The following is a 16563-nucleotide window of genomic DNA, read 5'->3' on the forward strand; positions in this document are numbered from 1 at the left end:
GGGAAATGAAATGCAAAAGTAACGGAAGGAGGAATATATTTGGTATATTTGAGAAACAGCAAGGAGGCTAATGTGCTGAAGTAGAGTGGACTACACAAAGAATGAGGAGAGATGAAATCCGAGGAGCACAAAGCCAGTTGATGTAAGGCCTTGTAGGCCATCATTGCACAGATACTGACTGTTGCCCTGAATAAGATGCACAGCCCTTGGAGGATTTAGAACAAAAGAGTGACATGATTTGACTTACATTTTAAGAGGATCACTTTGGTTGCTGTGCTGAACTAGACGAGAGGGAGATGAGAGAAAGTGGGGAGACTGGTCAGTAAATTTACAAAAGAGTGGGTGGAAGGTCCTTGGACAAAGAGATAGTGACGAGAATGGGAAGTGTTGAGTCTTGAATATATTTTGAAGGTAGAACCACCAGGGTTTTCTCATAGACTAGATGGTAAATATGATAGGAAGTAAAGAGTTAGGGATATTTGGAGAAGTCTACAGGAGCGGGAACCCAAGGGAGAAAAATTGGAAATTTTATTTTGAACATGTAACATTTGTGATGCCTATTAGGTAGCAAGTTTCTGGCTGATTATGTAAAGTGCCTTATTCTGTTCCAGATGCAGATTTAAGTGCTTATATATATTAGCTCAGTCAACTCTCCCCAAAACCCAATAAATTGGGGGTTTTGAATCGAGGCATCATTATTAGTTATCAATATTAATTAAAACCACAAGTCTGGATGAGATCACCAAAGAAAGAGAGTATAGATACAGAAAAGAAGACCAAAGATTGAGTTCAGTCCATTCCAGTGCTTGGCATTTAGGGACGTGAGGGGGAAACTAGTAAACGGAGATTAAGAGTGGCCCATTAAGGGAGGGGGAGAATATTAAAAATGGGTGGCCACAGGAACCAAGTGAAGTAAGTCTATCAAAAAAACTGAAATATCACTGTGTCAAAAGCTGCTCACATTTCAGGTAAGATGAGGACTTTCACATTTTTGGTGAAAGAGGGCAAACCCTTGGTGCAAATAGATTCGAGAGATGGGAAACAGGGAAATAGAAGTGGCTAGTGACTATAGGCAGCTCTTTTAAGGAGTTTGTCTCTAAAAGGGAGCAGATAAATGAGGTTGTGGTTGGAAGGGAATGTGAGATCCAGGGAGGTTCTTTGTTTTGTTTTTGCTTTTGTTTTGCTTTGCTTTTAAATTAACTATTTTTTTAGATCAGTTTCAGTTTATAGGAAAATTGAGAAGGTACGAAGTTTCCCATACACCCACTGAGCGCACATACACATAGCCCTCTCCACCATCAAAATCTCACATTAGATTGGTACATTTATTACAATTGATGAACCTATATTGACATTTCATCATTCTAAATTCATAGTTTACACTGGGGTTCACTCTTGGTGATATACGTTATACAGGCCTAGACAAACGTACAATGGCATGTATCCACCGTTAAAGCATCCCACCTAATGTTTTGATGGACCTAAACACCCTATGCTCCATCTATTCATCCTCCTCCTCTTCCTCCCCCAAACCCTAGCAACCATCAATCCTTTGGCCTTCTCCATAGACTGGCTTTCCCAGAACCAAATTCCCTAAAAATCCTCTGCACTCTGCTTATTCGTATCTTCACCCCCACCCCACCCTTGAAACAGCTGATCTTTTTATCGCCTCTGCAGTTTTACCTTTTCTTAGAATGCCACATATTTAGAATCATACAGTATAGCCTTTCCCAGTTGGCTTCTTTCACTTAGTAATATGCATTTAAATTCCCTCCATGTCTTCTCATGGCTCAATAACTCATTTCTTTTTAGTGCTGACTAATATACCATTGTCTGGATGTGCCACAGTTTATCCATTCAACTACTGAAGGACCTCTTGATTGCTTCCACATTTTGGCCATCATGAATCAAGCTGCTAGAAACATCTTCATGTGCAAGTTTTTGTGTGGGCATAACTTTTCAGCTTCTTTGAGTAAATACCAAGGAGTGCAACTGCTGGATCCCATGGTAAGATATGTTTACTTTGGTAAGAAATGGTCAGACTGTCTTCCAAAGTACCATTTTGCATTCGCAGCAGCAATGACAGTTCCCGTTGCTCCACAGTCTCGCTAGCTTTTGGTATTGTTAGTGTTTTGGATTTTGACCATTCGAAGAGGTGTATAGTGGTATCTCATTATTTTAATTTGCAATTTCCTAATGATAAATGATGTTGAGCATCTTTTTATATGCTTACTTTGCCATCTATGTTTTCTTTGATAGAGTCTCTGTTCAGGTCTTTGACTCAGTTTTTAATGCAGTTGTTGATTTTCTTATTGTTGAGTTTTCAGAGTTCTTTGTATATTTTGGAAAACAGTCCTTTATCAGATATGTTTTGGAAATATTTTCTCCTACCCTGACACTTGTTTTCTCATTCTCTTGACATTATTTTTTGCAAAGAAGTGTTTACCTTTAATGAAGTCCACCTTATCATTTTTGTCTTTCATGGGTCATGCCTTCAGTGTTGTATCTAAAGAGTCATCACCATACCTAAGGTCACCCAGGTTTTCTCCTATATTATCTTCTAGGAGATTTATGATTGTGTTTTACATTTTGGCCTATAATCCACTTTGAGTTAGTTTTCGTGAACAGTGTAATTATCCTTTAAATGTCCTTGGAAACTGTGGTGATATTCCCTCTTTCATTTCTCTCTTTCTTCCCCTTCTGTTATTCCCATTATGTATATATCCCACCTTTTATAGCTGTCCTACAGTTCTTGGTTATTCTATTCTCTGTTTTCCTCAGCCCCATCTTTTTTTCTCTTTGCTTTTCAGTTTTGGAGGTTTCCATTAAGAGATCACCAAGCTCAGAGATTCTTTTCTCATCTGTGTTCAGTGTACCAAGAAGTACACTGAAGGCATTCTTCATTTCTGTTACAGCTGTTTTGATCTATAGCATTGCTTTTTTTATTCTTTCTTAGAATTTCCACCTCCCTGCTTATATTGCCCATCTATTCTTGCATGCTATTTACCTTATCCATTAGAGTCCTGAGCATATTAAACATAGTTATTTTAAGTTCCTGATCTGATATTTCCAACATCCCTAAGATATCTGAGTCTAGTTCTAATGCATGCTGTCTCTTAAGACTGTTTTTATTTTTTATTTTTTTGCCTTTTAGTACGCTTTTTAATTTTTACTTGTTAGCCAGACATGATGTATGGGTTAAAAGTAAATGTGGTAAATTAAATAGGCTTTTAGTAATGTGGTGGTGAGGTGTGGGGGGAGAGAAAGTGTTCTAAAGTGCACGATTAGGTCGTAGTCTTTTAGTAAGTACTCTAAACTGTGAACTTCACAAATGCTTCTCAGTGTCTGCCCCCCAGGTGGGACAAGATGGCTAGTGGGAGCTGGAGGGGGCTACTTCCCTTCCCCATGTGTAAGGCTAGAAGGGATTGGGGTTGGGTATTTCCCTTCTCCCATATGGAAGTCTAGAGCTGGCTGGAATTGGGTATTTCCCTTCTGCTAAAATCTCAATAGCTTAGGCTCTATAATATAGTTTCTCTTGTGGGCAGGCCTTGTTAAGAAGAGAATGCTCTTGTGTAATTCAGAATAGTTTCTTTTCTCTCCCCACCCCCTGCCAGAAGCATAAGCAGATTCTTTTCTGATATTCACTGTGAGAACCAAGTCAAGTTCCTAGAGATAAAACTCACAAATTTGGGGGGGGGGGGTGGAGTTCCCAATGCTTGAGTCGCCCTGGAGTTTTTAACTCTCAGCCTTGTCCACACTGAGCTCCCAGTAATTTATCAAGTCCAGTTCAGGTTTTCCTATTGCAACAATTGTCCTTATGCAGGTTTCTGCTCCAGTAAGATGTTACTCTCTATATTTGCCTGTCTGTCTCTCCAATTTGGAGGTAGTGGTTTGCCAGTGACCTCACTTCTCAGATGGATCTAAGAAAAGTTGTTGATTTTTCAATGTGTTCAGCTTTTTACTTATTGTTAGGACAGACTGACAATTGCTTACCTCTTTATGTGACAGACCAGAAACCCAGAAAGTCTGGTTTTGTTTTTAATATAGGAGAGAGTACAGAATATTTGTATACTGATGGCAATGATTTAGTAGACGTAGGAGAATTGATGATACAGTAAAGAGGATAGATTTGGGGGCGCCTGGGTGGCTCAGTCGGTTGGGTGGCCGACTTCGGCTCAGGTCATGATCTCGCAGTCTGTGAGTTCGAGCCCCGCGTCAGGCTCTGTGCTGACCTGCTCAGAGCCTGGAGCCTGTTTCGGATTCTGTGTTTCCCTCTCTCTCTGACTCTCCCCCGTTCATGCTCTGTCTCTCTCTGTCTCAAAAATAAATAAATGTTAAAAAAAAAATTAAAAAAAAAAAAAAGAGGATAGATTTGAAAGACACTAATCCTGGAGAAGGTAAGGTAATGAGATGCAGTGCATAATAAGAAGCTATTGGATTTAGACAGGAGCATAGACATTCACCCATGGTAAGAGGTCAGGCAGCAAACACTGGGCCCAATGCAAGTAGATCTGCAGATGTGTTGGTGGGAACATGTGGAGGTTCCCTTCTGATTGTTTCTATCTTCTCAGTGAAATGGGAACTTAGTCCTCAGCAGAGTGAAGATTGGAGAAGCACAGCAGAGGTTTGAAGAGAGAAGAGGCATGCAATAATGCACAAATGAGCTGACTTGGAAAGTAGAGTAGGCTTTCAGGGCTCTGCCAAGCCATGCATTTGAAGGTGAACAATCAGCATGATCATTTTGTTCCATTCTGTTCATCTTCCCAAGGACAGGCAGAGGGGAGTACAGAGTTGAATTCAACCAAGGAGGAGTTTTGCAGTAGCGTTTGAAGGCTAGGAGTACGGTCTCTGCAATCAGACTGCTCACAGTTGAATCATGGTTCTATCACTTTGCAGCTATGTGGTTGCCAACCAACAGCTTACTCTCTCTGTGCTTTAGCTTCCTCATCTGTAAAATGAATAGAGCCTGTTTCTCACTTACAGAGAGACTAGAAGCATTTATATGGATCTCTTTATGCTTTTTTATGCTCTGTCTACCAACCTACCTGCATCTTACTCTGCCATATATTCACAGGATGTTGTTGAGTTACTAGGTGTACTACGTTTAGAACAGTGATTGGCAAGTAGAAAATACAGTAAAGGGCTTTATTATCTGCTAAGAGAGTAAGATGGAGAAAGAGAGGGGCAAGAAAGTGATTAAAGTGACAAGAGGAACTGAAATCCTGCCTCTTTAGATCTCCATAAAAGTGGAGGAAACTCTCTTTAATTTCGGGGAAACCCCTTCTTCCAAAAGAACACTGTGGAATTTGATTTGAACCCAAATGAGAGTGAGGCTGACTTGAAACATGTGATCTCTCCTACAGTTCAGTGATGAAAGGAGAAACATATGCCAAGAAAGTGACAAATGCTTAGTGCAAATTAGAGAAATTCTGCAACTTTGTTGAAAATGGTCCTTCTTTTTTCTACTGTAATTACTTTCCTGGTGTAGGATTGACCATAATCCCTGCTCAAAAGCAGCTTTAGAGCTGTTTTCATACTACCAATTTCAGGAATCTAGAGTTACTTGGTGGCTTGGTGCATATCTTAAGTGTTTCGTGTTCATTGGCCACAAAATTATTTCCATATTCTCATTTGTTGAAGAAAAGGCAGTTTCTGCAGTTGTCCTGACAGAGGTCCACAAAAGTTTCTGTGTTTTCCTGCCAATTCAGTGACTCTATCATGTTTGTTGTGAGGACCTTTCTCTTTACTGTAAATAAGGAAGTCTGTTAGAGAAGGAAGAAGAGAATAATTTCAGGATGTAACAAGGCTTGGGCAGTCATGCAAATGAGCAAGTGATGCCTAGTGCTTAAGAGCGTAGCCTTAGAGGGCAGGCCGCCTCATGGTGGGATCAGTTCCCACTTCCCATCACTGCTAATAGCGACATATCTTTGGAGACTTCTCTTGGTTTTCTCATCTGTAAAACAGATGTAATAGTAGGGTTAGGTGTGAAGATTAAATAAACTAATATTTGAAAATGTTCAGAACAGTACCTGGCACAATAAATATTATTCATCACAAATAAATTAATTGCACTCAATAAATATTATATGTCACAATTAAATGGATACCACATGAATGGATTGTGGTTTTCAGTAGTTTTCTTCCTAAGTCCCATGCCTTGAGACTCGGCATGAACAAAACACATTTGCATACCCCCATCTTTTTCTTCTTTTCTCAAATAACCCTGGGCTTGTCCCTACAAAAACTTTGTATAGCTATCTGAAGGATAGCTCAGTATGTGAGGGGCAGAAAATGGTCAAAGAGGAGATTTTCAGGTAGGATTGTGAGTTCATATATTCTACCATATACTCACTGGGTTATTGTCAAGTTAATGCATATAAAGTGCTTAAAACAATGCCTCGCTGAAGTGTTAGCTGCTAGGAGAGAAAAAATGAGGAAGAGAGTAGCAAGTAATCTGAGAGAACTATCTCCAGTTATCCAAGTGATTACCAAGTCCTGTCTGTTATCTCCTAACGACCTTGGGGGATGTCTCTATCCCCTTGCCTCCAAGCTCCTGAGCACACAGTGCTTCCTCCTGCCACAGGACCCCTGTGAATGCTTACTGCTCTGCCCGAAATGCCGCTGCCCACCCACTCACTCTTTCACTTTGTCACGCCTCTCCCTCCTCCAGATCTCAGTTTAGGTGTTGGTTCTTCCTGAGAGAAGCTTGATTTGACTCCTCAGCCAAGTCTTCAGAGGAGAAAAGGGGGTGGGGGAGATATCATCTGGTAGCTACATAACCAGGGCAAAAGCGAGAAAGGCACGAAGCTCATAAAAAAGTGTAGGATATTAAGAGTTGAGAGTGTTCTTAGAGATCATCTGGTTCCGACTTCTTCGGTATTGACAGCACAGGAAATCCACCATTTAGGCTTTTAATTAAGGACTTCAGCCAACCGCCTTCCAAACAATAACTCTACATTCAAATAAACCATGTTTTCCAAACTAGAAGAGCCTAAATGTGACTCATCAACATCTGCTTTGTTTAAATATTTTCTCTCTCAGAGACTAAAACCACTTACAGGGATGGAGCAAGTTCTTGCAACTTACACGGCCAAAGACAAGGCTTTTATGCCACTTTTTTTTTTTAGTCCCCTCATTTTCAATCTCAAATGATTTTCCCTATTAGAATTCTTTTGTGAGCAATATTCAAAAGCATCTATTGAATCGTAGCTGTAGAACTGCTTGTCTAAGGTTGCTTTAATAAGAGAATAAACGAAGTATTGTCTAATTTCAGTGGAAACCTATCACATGTTGATGGACCTAGCAAGTAGCCCAAGTGTTCGAAGACAAAAAGAATTTTGGCTAAAGGGAGAAAAAAAATCACAGTTTGCTTTGAGAACATTCCCTTTGTCTTTCTCCTTTCTTCCTATCTGACAAAGAGAAAATGTGCCTTGAAGCTCCCTCTCGCTATCTAAGCTCTCCACAAAAGTTCTTCAATAACACAGGCCAGGCTCTGTGTGTCAGCAGTTCTTTGCTTTACCTGTACACCTCATTTCCTCCAATAAAAATTGATGGCAAAAACATTTAATCAGAGAACACAATCATTGTCAATACGGGAATCAGCTAATATGCCTGAGCAGGATAATGACATCCTTTGCCCAGTTAAAATCCAAGTTCCCAGAAAGTCCCTTGAGAGTGACTCATGTGGGGAACTTCAATGGCATCAGATTCCGGGGTTGAACTACATTTGAGCAGTTGGGTCTTTTTCTCCTTATCTTTTAAGTAACACTGTGTAGAGGGCTTCCTGTAATTGACTTTGGGCAGGGTTCACCCTAAAGATGAACCAACTAGTTACTGGAGTGAGTGGCTCAGTCAGTTGAGTGTCTGACTCTTGCTTTCAGCTCTGGTCATGATCCCAGGGTTGTGAGATAGAGCCCGACATCAGGCTCCTCAACTGAGTGTGGAGCCTGCTTAAGATTTTCTTTCTCTTTCCCTCTGCCCTTCTCCCCCACTCATGTGCGCTCTCTCTCTCTCTCTCTCTCTAAAATTAAAAAAAAATTAACTTAAGAAAATAAATAACTAGTTACTGCCAGTAAAACAGCCTAAGAACCTAAGAGTGCCAAAAGTTCTGTGGAAATGAAAAGTTGTTTCCTACCATAGATGCCTTCAACAAAGCTAAAAGACAAAATATAGAAATAGCAATCAAAGATTGCCATGTAGTATCCAGACTATATAAAGAATTTCTGTAAATTAAGAAAACATGAACAACCCAATAGAAAAGCAAGCAAAAGTTATGAACAGGAAACTCAAAGAAAAGTAAGTGCAAATGACCCAGAACCATTTATTTGAAAGGGTGGTCAACATCATTTTTTTTTTTTTAAATATATAAAATTTATTGTCAAATTGGTTTCCATACTGGTCAACGTCATTTGTAACCAGGAAAATGCACACTGAAAGAGCCATGAAATACTTTTTTCATCCGCCAGATTAGCAAATATTTAAAAGTTGGATTTTATCAAAATTTGGAGAAGTATGGAAAGTTTTACTTTTATATACCACCAATGAGAGTGAAGAGCAAAGCAGTAATGCCATTTGTGAGATTCGACATTAAAATGTGCTTCTTTGGAATGCTACATCTCCCTATTCGTCCTGGAAAATACTTCACATAACGTTTAATGAGGCATCTATAGGGTTGCTCATTGCAGTGTCATGTGTATGACAAAATATGAGATGGTACTTCTCTGTTGTCTTATTCCCGAAACTGAAATCAAGAGGTGCTAACCCCCTCACATCCTAAAGAGGTCCTCTAATGATCCCTCAAATTCATTTCCTGAGGATACCTGAAACTGATGCTGCCACAGTACCGGAGCCGTGATGGGGAACAGCCTAAGCCAACAAGCAGAGACGGCATCTAGGTCTATCTAGGATATCATTAAGCCAGTGGCTCTAAGCTTTGGCATAGTTCTATCTGAGAATTTCTTGTTTTGCCTATTGTTGAGGGCATTTTTAGCTAGGCTTTCTAACGTTCTTTATCCAATTATCCACCTATCTCTCAAACCGGATATTTTTCTCATCGACTTTCATACTCAACCCACAGTCTTCCTCTCCACCTTAAACCCTGCCATCCTCCCAAGTATAGACACTGATGTGTGATTCATGACAATACAGCAAAGTAACACTAAATTTTAATAAAAATTATACTTTGAGCCCTTATTGGGTGTCAAATGTGAGACACGTTATGTTATCCCATTTAGTCTTCACAACAATTCTAAAAGTTGGGCACTAATATGATCCCCATTTTCCAATGAGAAAACAGATGTGGAAAGGCTTAGTAACTCCCATGGGGTCACCTAACTACAGAGTAGGTTGGGCTGGGGTTTGGGGCCACTCTCACTGACCCACTGGTTCATATTCCTACACTGCCTTTCCTCACTGCTTTCTGGACTTCCTGCAATAGAGTTCTACTCCACTAGGGCTACCTTCTGACAAGGCCTCCCTGGAATTCATCTTACTTGATGTTGCTCCATTTCTAAGGTCTTTAGCCCTGGAAATTCATATTCTAACCTCAAGTCCTTCCATTCCTTCATGATCTTAACTTTTTTTTACTCCTCATCATATCCATTTGTGTCTTGAACTCTCTCTTTTCTTCAATTTATCCTCTTTTTTCTGGGCTCATTTGTTAGGCCAGGAATATACCACATCATGTCAGGAATATACTATTAACCACTCCATGGCATGCTTGCCATTTTTATCTTCTCATTCCTGCCTCAGCATGGTCAATATTAATATAACGCAAAATAAGCTTTCTCTGCTCAAACTACCTGGACATTAAACATTTCTAGGGAAAGTCAGTAGGCTGGGTCTACAACAATTTAATGTATCTAATTTTAACTAAGCTCTCATTGCTGCCCAGAAATAACTATATTCAGCTACAGTCAAGTCTCAACAATAGATCTCCCATATGGCTCCCCATGCCCTTCAGCTCCTACCTCATTCCTGGCCATCTCTCATAATATACTAGTCACTTTCTTGTTTATCAGTATGATAAATCCAAGATATCTGATATAGACTTCGTGGAATTCTATTTGCTTTATCTCAATATTACTTGGCAATTTTAATTGTACCCACTCTTCTTCTTTACTCTTTCCTCCAGGAAAGATATGTCTGCCTTTATAAAGCTCTATTTCCATTCCTCCCTGTTTCTTCTAGGATCTTATTTCATCAAGGACCTTTCTTTTTTTTTTTTTTTAATTTTTTTTTTTAATGTTTATTTATTTTTGAGACAGAGAGAGACAGAGCATGAATGGGGGAGGGTCAGAGAGAGAGGGAGACACAGAATCTGAAGCAGGCTCCAGGCTCTGAGCTGTCAGCACAGAGCCTGACGCGGGGCTTGAACTCACGGACCGCGAGATCATGCCCTGAGCCGAAGTTGGACGCTTAACCGACTGAGCCACCCAGGCGCCCCTCATCAAGGACCTTTCTTGATGGTGTTTTCATTTACTTTTCCTATTTGAATTCTTACAAAAATTGTCCCTCCTTATAAAGATCTTTCTCTTGAAGCACCTGGGTGGCTCATTCGGCTGAGCATCCAACTTCGGCTCAGGTCATGATCTCACAGTTTGTGTGTTCAAGCCCTGCATCAGACTCTGTGCCTACAGCTCAGAACATGGAACCTGCTTTGGCGTCTGTGTTCTCCCTCTCTCTCTCTTCCCTTCCCCACTTGCACTCTCTGTCTCTCAAAAATAAATAAACAAAAAAATTTTTTTTAAAAAACACATTTAATGGAGAGGTGACACTCAGGTATTTACCTAATGCAATTATGGTAGTAGTGATAGGAGTAGGAGTAGTATAGTGATAGCTAATACGTAGAGTCCTGACTGTATGACAGTTATCATGCTGAATGCTTTACATTAAAAACATATTAAATCTTCACAAAAATTCTGGGAGCTACTGGTACTATCATCTTGAGAGTCCTAGGTATAGATCATCATAAATTTTTACAACCATAGTTGTAGTTACTTTATTATATTATTTTTATCTTATTTTTTTTATTTTATTAATTTTAGAGAGCACAAGCAGGGGAGAGGGGCAGAGGGAGAGAGAGAGAGAGAGAGAGAGAGAGAGGGGGAGAATTTTAAGTAGGCTCCATGCTCAGAGCAGAACCCAATGTGGAACTGGATCCCAGGACACTGAGATCATGACCTGACTCAGGTACCCCATTATTATCACCATTTTAAAGATGAGCAAATCAGGGTTTAAAAGGCTAAATGAGCACACAGCTAATAAATGAGAGAACCAGTATTTGAACCTGATTGTAAGGATGATAACAATGGTGGTCACTCTCATTTCTTAACACCTACTCATGCCAGGACCTGTGCAAGATAGGTCCATGTATTATATTCTCTTACTTCCAGAAGTCAATGAGGTTTTTCTTTGATATATTAGGAAATTAAGGCTGAGAAAGTTTTAAAAGGCCTAGGATAAAAAGCTAATAAATTTCAGAATTCATGTAATTGATTAAAAGTGGCATAAGGGGTGTCTGGGTGGCTCAGTCAATTAAGGGTCCAACTCTTATTTTCAGCTCAAGCTGTGATCTCACAGTTCGTGAGTTTGAGCCCTGTGTGGGCTCTGCGCTGACAACATGGAGCCTGCTTAGGATTCTCCCTCTCCCACTGCTCCTCCCCCACTCACACACGTGCTCTCTCTCTCCCTCTGTCTCAAAAATAAATAAACATTTAAAAGTGGCAATAAATCCTTTTCAGTTGCTGCCATAACAAGGTGAAGTCTATTTTTCTACCCCTTGGAGGATAGAATGGAGCCAGGAGTGACTGGAGTTATTCACCTGAGTGTTCATTCCAGTGGCATCTCAAGCTAATATCCAAGTCTGAGCTAAGTGTCTTATCCCTGTGACAAAAATCTTTGTTATATGCTTTATTCTGAAAAACCAAGGCTTAGAATCGAACAAATAGGGATTCAGCTCCACCCAATTACTCCTATTCCTCAACCTCTGAATTAAATCTGCCTATGTATCATTGCCTGATTAATCTTCACTAAATGCACCTCTAAAGTTACTGTCCCGTTGAAAAACTTCCCATGGGTTTCCACTATATGGCCCATGCATGCCCAGACTCTTCCCCTGCTTCCTTACTTATACTCTAAATTTCAGCCAGAGTAAACTATGTGTTCTTTATCCACATATGTCTCCTCACCACCCTCCTTCTCAACGACATACATACTCACAATTTTCTGCCTTCATGGCACTGCTGTTTGCTTAAAATTCTCTCCCCTTTTCCAGTACATTCTGGAGTAATAATCACATTAAATACTATCTCTTCCTTTTTTTTTTTTTTTTTTGATGTCTCTGGATGGAAGTGATTTCTCCCTCCTTTGAATTTCCCATATAAATTGCTTTTATTATTTTAAGTGTTCTAGTTATTTATGAAAAGTTGTCATTACTTTTACTAGATTTCAAGCTCCTGAGGAAGTGAAGGTATCTTAGTCATCAATGTGTTACGTACAGTAACCTCCTAGCACCTTCCACATAATTGGTTTTGAGAATTTGGGGACCCAATAAATAACATTTTATTCTCCCTCTGAGTCAAAGCCAAATGAGAAAAAGACATTGAAGTGATACTGGTGGGGAAGCATCAGCTTCATTATTGACAAAAACTATATCAGAAAATATGACCAAATGATTTGATAGGATACCTCTAAAATGGTAGGCTCATCATCTGACCTCTCATGGAAGAGCTAAACATGCTCGAATCTTCCCCACAAGGCCAACCCTGACTGTTTGGTGGAGAGCCAGACCGGAATGTACCAAGTCAGCACATGACAGATCCAAGGAGCACACAGCCTAGACCCTTCTCCCAAACCCTGCAGAGAAGCAAATGATAAGGCAGAGACCTCAGGTATTTGAGACCAGCTGAAGTCCCTCCACTGGGCAACATGAGGATTGGCCTTAATGAAGACGGTGAAGTCTATCTTCAACTAATAATCAGATCTGTGAAACAAGGAATGGAAGAAAAATGATTGACATACAGGAGTTTAGAGATGTATGTGAATGTAATAATAATGACAGTACTCGTGGCAATATACATTGAATTTTACCATGAGTTAAGGCATTGTTGCAAGATTTTTCATTGTATTAATTCAGTTATCATCCCAATAACTCTATGAAGCATTAATTAATGTCATTTCCACTTTACAAACAAAGAAAAATGGGATACAGGGAATTTTAAAAATTCATCCAAACTCATAGAGCTAATAAGTAACAGCCAGAATTCACACTCAGGCTCCCTGTAGAACCCAGATATTCATAAGCTGAAACATATTAATGACCCTTCTTGTATTGCTTTGCTATCCAGACCTCCCCCGTTCACACGCCACTTCTCCACCCCTAGCAATTTCAACAACTCGAGGTTTCTCGTGGTCACAAAAAGGTTATTACTGGCTTGGTAGCCTGAAAATGAAAACTACTATTGTGTGATCAAACCATTATATGGTCACATCAATAATGAAATCCCAGATTGCTTTCCAGAATCTAGATGGCCTTCTGCAGTTGGGAAGAGCATCCTTCAATTGCTTCATTTTCCATTGACTTGTTTTTCCATTGTAAAAATTGTATTTAAGTGATAGTCTTTTGTCTAGAGATGCCTCTTTTTCCTCATGCCAATCCCCAACCGTTGAACATGTTGTATTTTCTTCAAAAAGTTCAGTTTACTACTAAGACACCTTGCTTAGCTAAGAAAACATGACAGGCTGTGCGACCTGAAGACATTAGTATGGAAATGAAAAGTTCCTTGCTGATTAAATGCAGGCCTGGCAGACTAAACTGATTTTCTCTTGGGACGTGCTGAGTTAGCACTAATCAAGAGCAATGTGGTACGAAAACAAGTAGGTATATACACCACTCAGTTATTGAGGACAGTTGCTTCCATTGCTGCTACCAGCATGAAGCTCCAGAAAGATACCTACACACAAGCCTACCACCAGATGACAAGCTCCATCCAGAGTTCCTGCAAGCTGAGATGTATTGCATCCACTTTAGAATTCCCAGAATATGTACGAGTAGGTTAGGGGAGGTTAGCGAGAGGAAGCAAGAGCGTAAAGAAAGCAACACACACACAGACTGATTTTCATAATGCCACAGACATTCAGTTAGTTACCTTTTGGTGGCTGCTTTAATAAAAATCAAGGTTTATATTTGGGCACCTGGGTGGCTCAGTCAGTTAAGTGTCTGACTTCGACTCAGGTCACGATCTCACAGTTCGTGGGTTCGAGCCCTGTGTCAGGCTTTGTGCTGACAGCTCAGAGCCTGGAGCCTGCATCAGATTCTGTGTCTCCCTCTGTCTCTACTCCTCCCCCACTCATGCTCTGTCTCTCTCTCTCTCTCAAAAGTAAATAAACATTTTAAAAAATGTAAATTATCTTTGGAACCTGGACAAAATCTGGGTAGAGTCTGATAGGCTGTAACACACTTGAACAGCCCCTCCTTAGCCACAACCAAGGCCTGGGACACCCTGAAGGAGGAGTCAGAAATTTCATTTAGCTGCTTAGGCAATGTCCCTGTATCTGACCCTGACTTTCCATGCCTTATCCCACTTGTTTGTTTTTCGTAAATCCAGTGTCATTTTATTCAACAATACTTATTGAGCAAGGGGCCTACATAAGATAAACACATTCTCTACCCTCATTAAACCTGTAGCCTAGAATATAGAATATACATTCCTGCATGAAGCACTTAGGTAGTTCTTACCTCATAGCATGGTATCATATAGATATTATTATTAATATATTATGTATGATATTGTAGCAGGATTCTTGCACAGAGAGTAGTGACACCAAGGCTTTTCTTTCCAGGAAGCAACTTTATTCCTGCCGCACTGTTCAGTTGGGTTTGTACCCCGAAGAACTGAGCCCCGAAGACCATATGGCGTAGTTTTTTATATATTTTCTACTTCTTTGTCTCCCATATATGGTAACACACAGAAACATGCAGTCTGATTAAGTGATCTCATGTTAGAAGGTCATGAGGCATGTTGTCATGTACGCACATAGCCTGGTTACCCTGAGGGTTTTTTGAGGTTTTTTTCCCCTTAGGGAGGGGACGCTACCACAATATTGTTTGTAACAGTATTTGTATTAATCTTGCTTCCAATTGCCTCTTGCTTGGACTCAGCCTCTCTGCTTATTCCTCTTAGATTCCCATGTTCATCAGACTTTGATTTTGCTTGTTAGCATTTTCTTGTATCACCCTGAACTCCACGTTCCTCAGACAACTCATCAATCTTGATCATTCTCTGCCTCTGTCTCTCTGTCTCTATCTCTCTGTCTCTCACACATGCTCCTCCAATGCCAGGATCAAAGCTTAGGCTCAGTGCCTTAGATTTGAATAGATGCTTCTTAAGCTATAAATTGATTAATTCATACCTTAGTTACAGCTGAAAGAAAAGTTTGTTATCCTCCAGAAAGAAAGGTAGCATGGACCTAACTGCTAAAAGCAGCTGGTAAATGATCCAAATTAATTACTTGAAACTTTGTTTCCATTTAAAATGTAACTTGTTGAATGAGCAATTGCTCTGTTGAGGGATTGTATATATCTTTCCAGTCAGCAGGATGTAGCTCAAAATGTGTTTCCAAAGAACATGAGTTACAATGATTTCACACTTGCCAAAAATACTTATAATTCCTGTTTTAAAGCCAACGAAAGCTCAGATGCTTCTGACTGTCATATCTGACTGGAAACAGAACCCTTAAGCCAATGAATCATTGAACAAAATCACGTACAATACTGACATTACGTGGGGCACTGGGTAGACCCCTGCCTTCTAGCAGCTTGCAGTAAAACAGGGAGACAAACCCGTTGATGAGGAACAATGGCATCGACTTGAAAAAACAGCCTGAATTATATGCCAGTGAGGAGGATAGCCCAGTACGGCTAAGAACTCTAGGGTGTGAATTAGTACCCTTTAGCCCCTAAGGGTGTTGCATATGTAATGCCAGAGCAAGGGTGTGTTTTCTCAGGATTCCCACTGTATATAATACAATAAGTAGCATTTTACCAGTGTCTACAGTACATGGCAATGGGTAGTGTGGTAAATATTTTTTCTGGCTGCCCAACATCTACTTAACTACTTCTGGTGACCACCCACAATTTATGTCTGGGGATTGACCCTTCCCCACTCTCAATCCATGTGGTTGCCAGACAGCTACTTCTACTTGCAGCTCTGGAGTGTGTTATATTCACCAGACTTCACCAGAGCACCATTTTATATGGTGTCCATTATTATTAATTCACAGGCACATCAATCATGCTGAGGCTGCTAGACTTGAAGCCATCAAGGTGGCAGTCTTCTTTCATGCTGGACTCTAACCAGAAATGTTGTGAGGCTGGGGGCTATTGCAACTCTTTTGTCACTATGAGGAGACCTAGAATAAAGCATGAGCATGTCACACATGGATCTTCATATAGATTAAAGAGATAGATATCAAGAGCTTCTTACCCCTGGATTTTTCAGTTAGGTTGTGGTAGGGTCCCCTCCCTAAGGAAAGAAAAACAAAACAAAAAAACAAAAAAAACAA

General features: G+C 40.1%; 1 protein-coding gene across 2 annotated transcripts in view; it reads left to right on the plus strand.

Moving 5' to 3' along the window:
• The window catches only part of ZC3H15 (zinc finger CCCH-type containing 15), a 49578-nt gene extending 42011 nt beyond the window's left edge, over nt 1-7567 (plus strand). For both annotated transcript variants that reach the window (XR_006205597.1, XR_006205596.1), the window contains exons 12-13: nt 1813-2007; nt 7274-7567. The gene's annotated coding sequence lies outside the window, so the exon portion shown is untranslated. The remainder of the gene's footprint in view (nt 1-1812; nt 2008-7273) is intronic.
• The last annotated feature ends 8996 nt before the right edge of the window (nt 7568-16563 follow it).

This window comes from Panthera leo, chromosome C1 (assembly GCF_018350215.1).
Source record: "Panthera leo isolate Ple1 chromosome C1, P.leo_Ple1_pat1.1, whole genome shotgun sequence".
NCBI lineage: Eukaryota > Metazoa > Chordata > Mammalia > Carnivora > Felidae > Panthera > Panthera leo.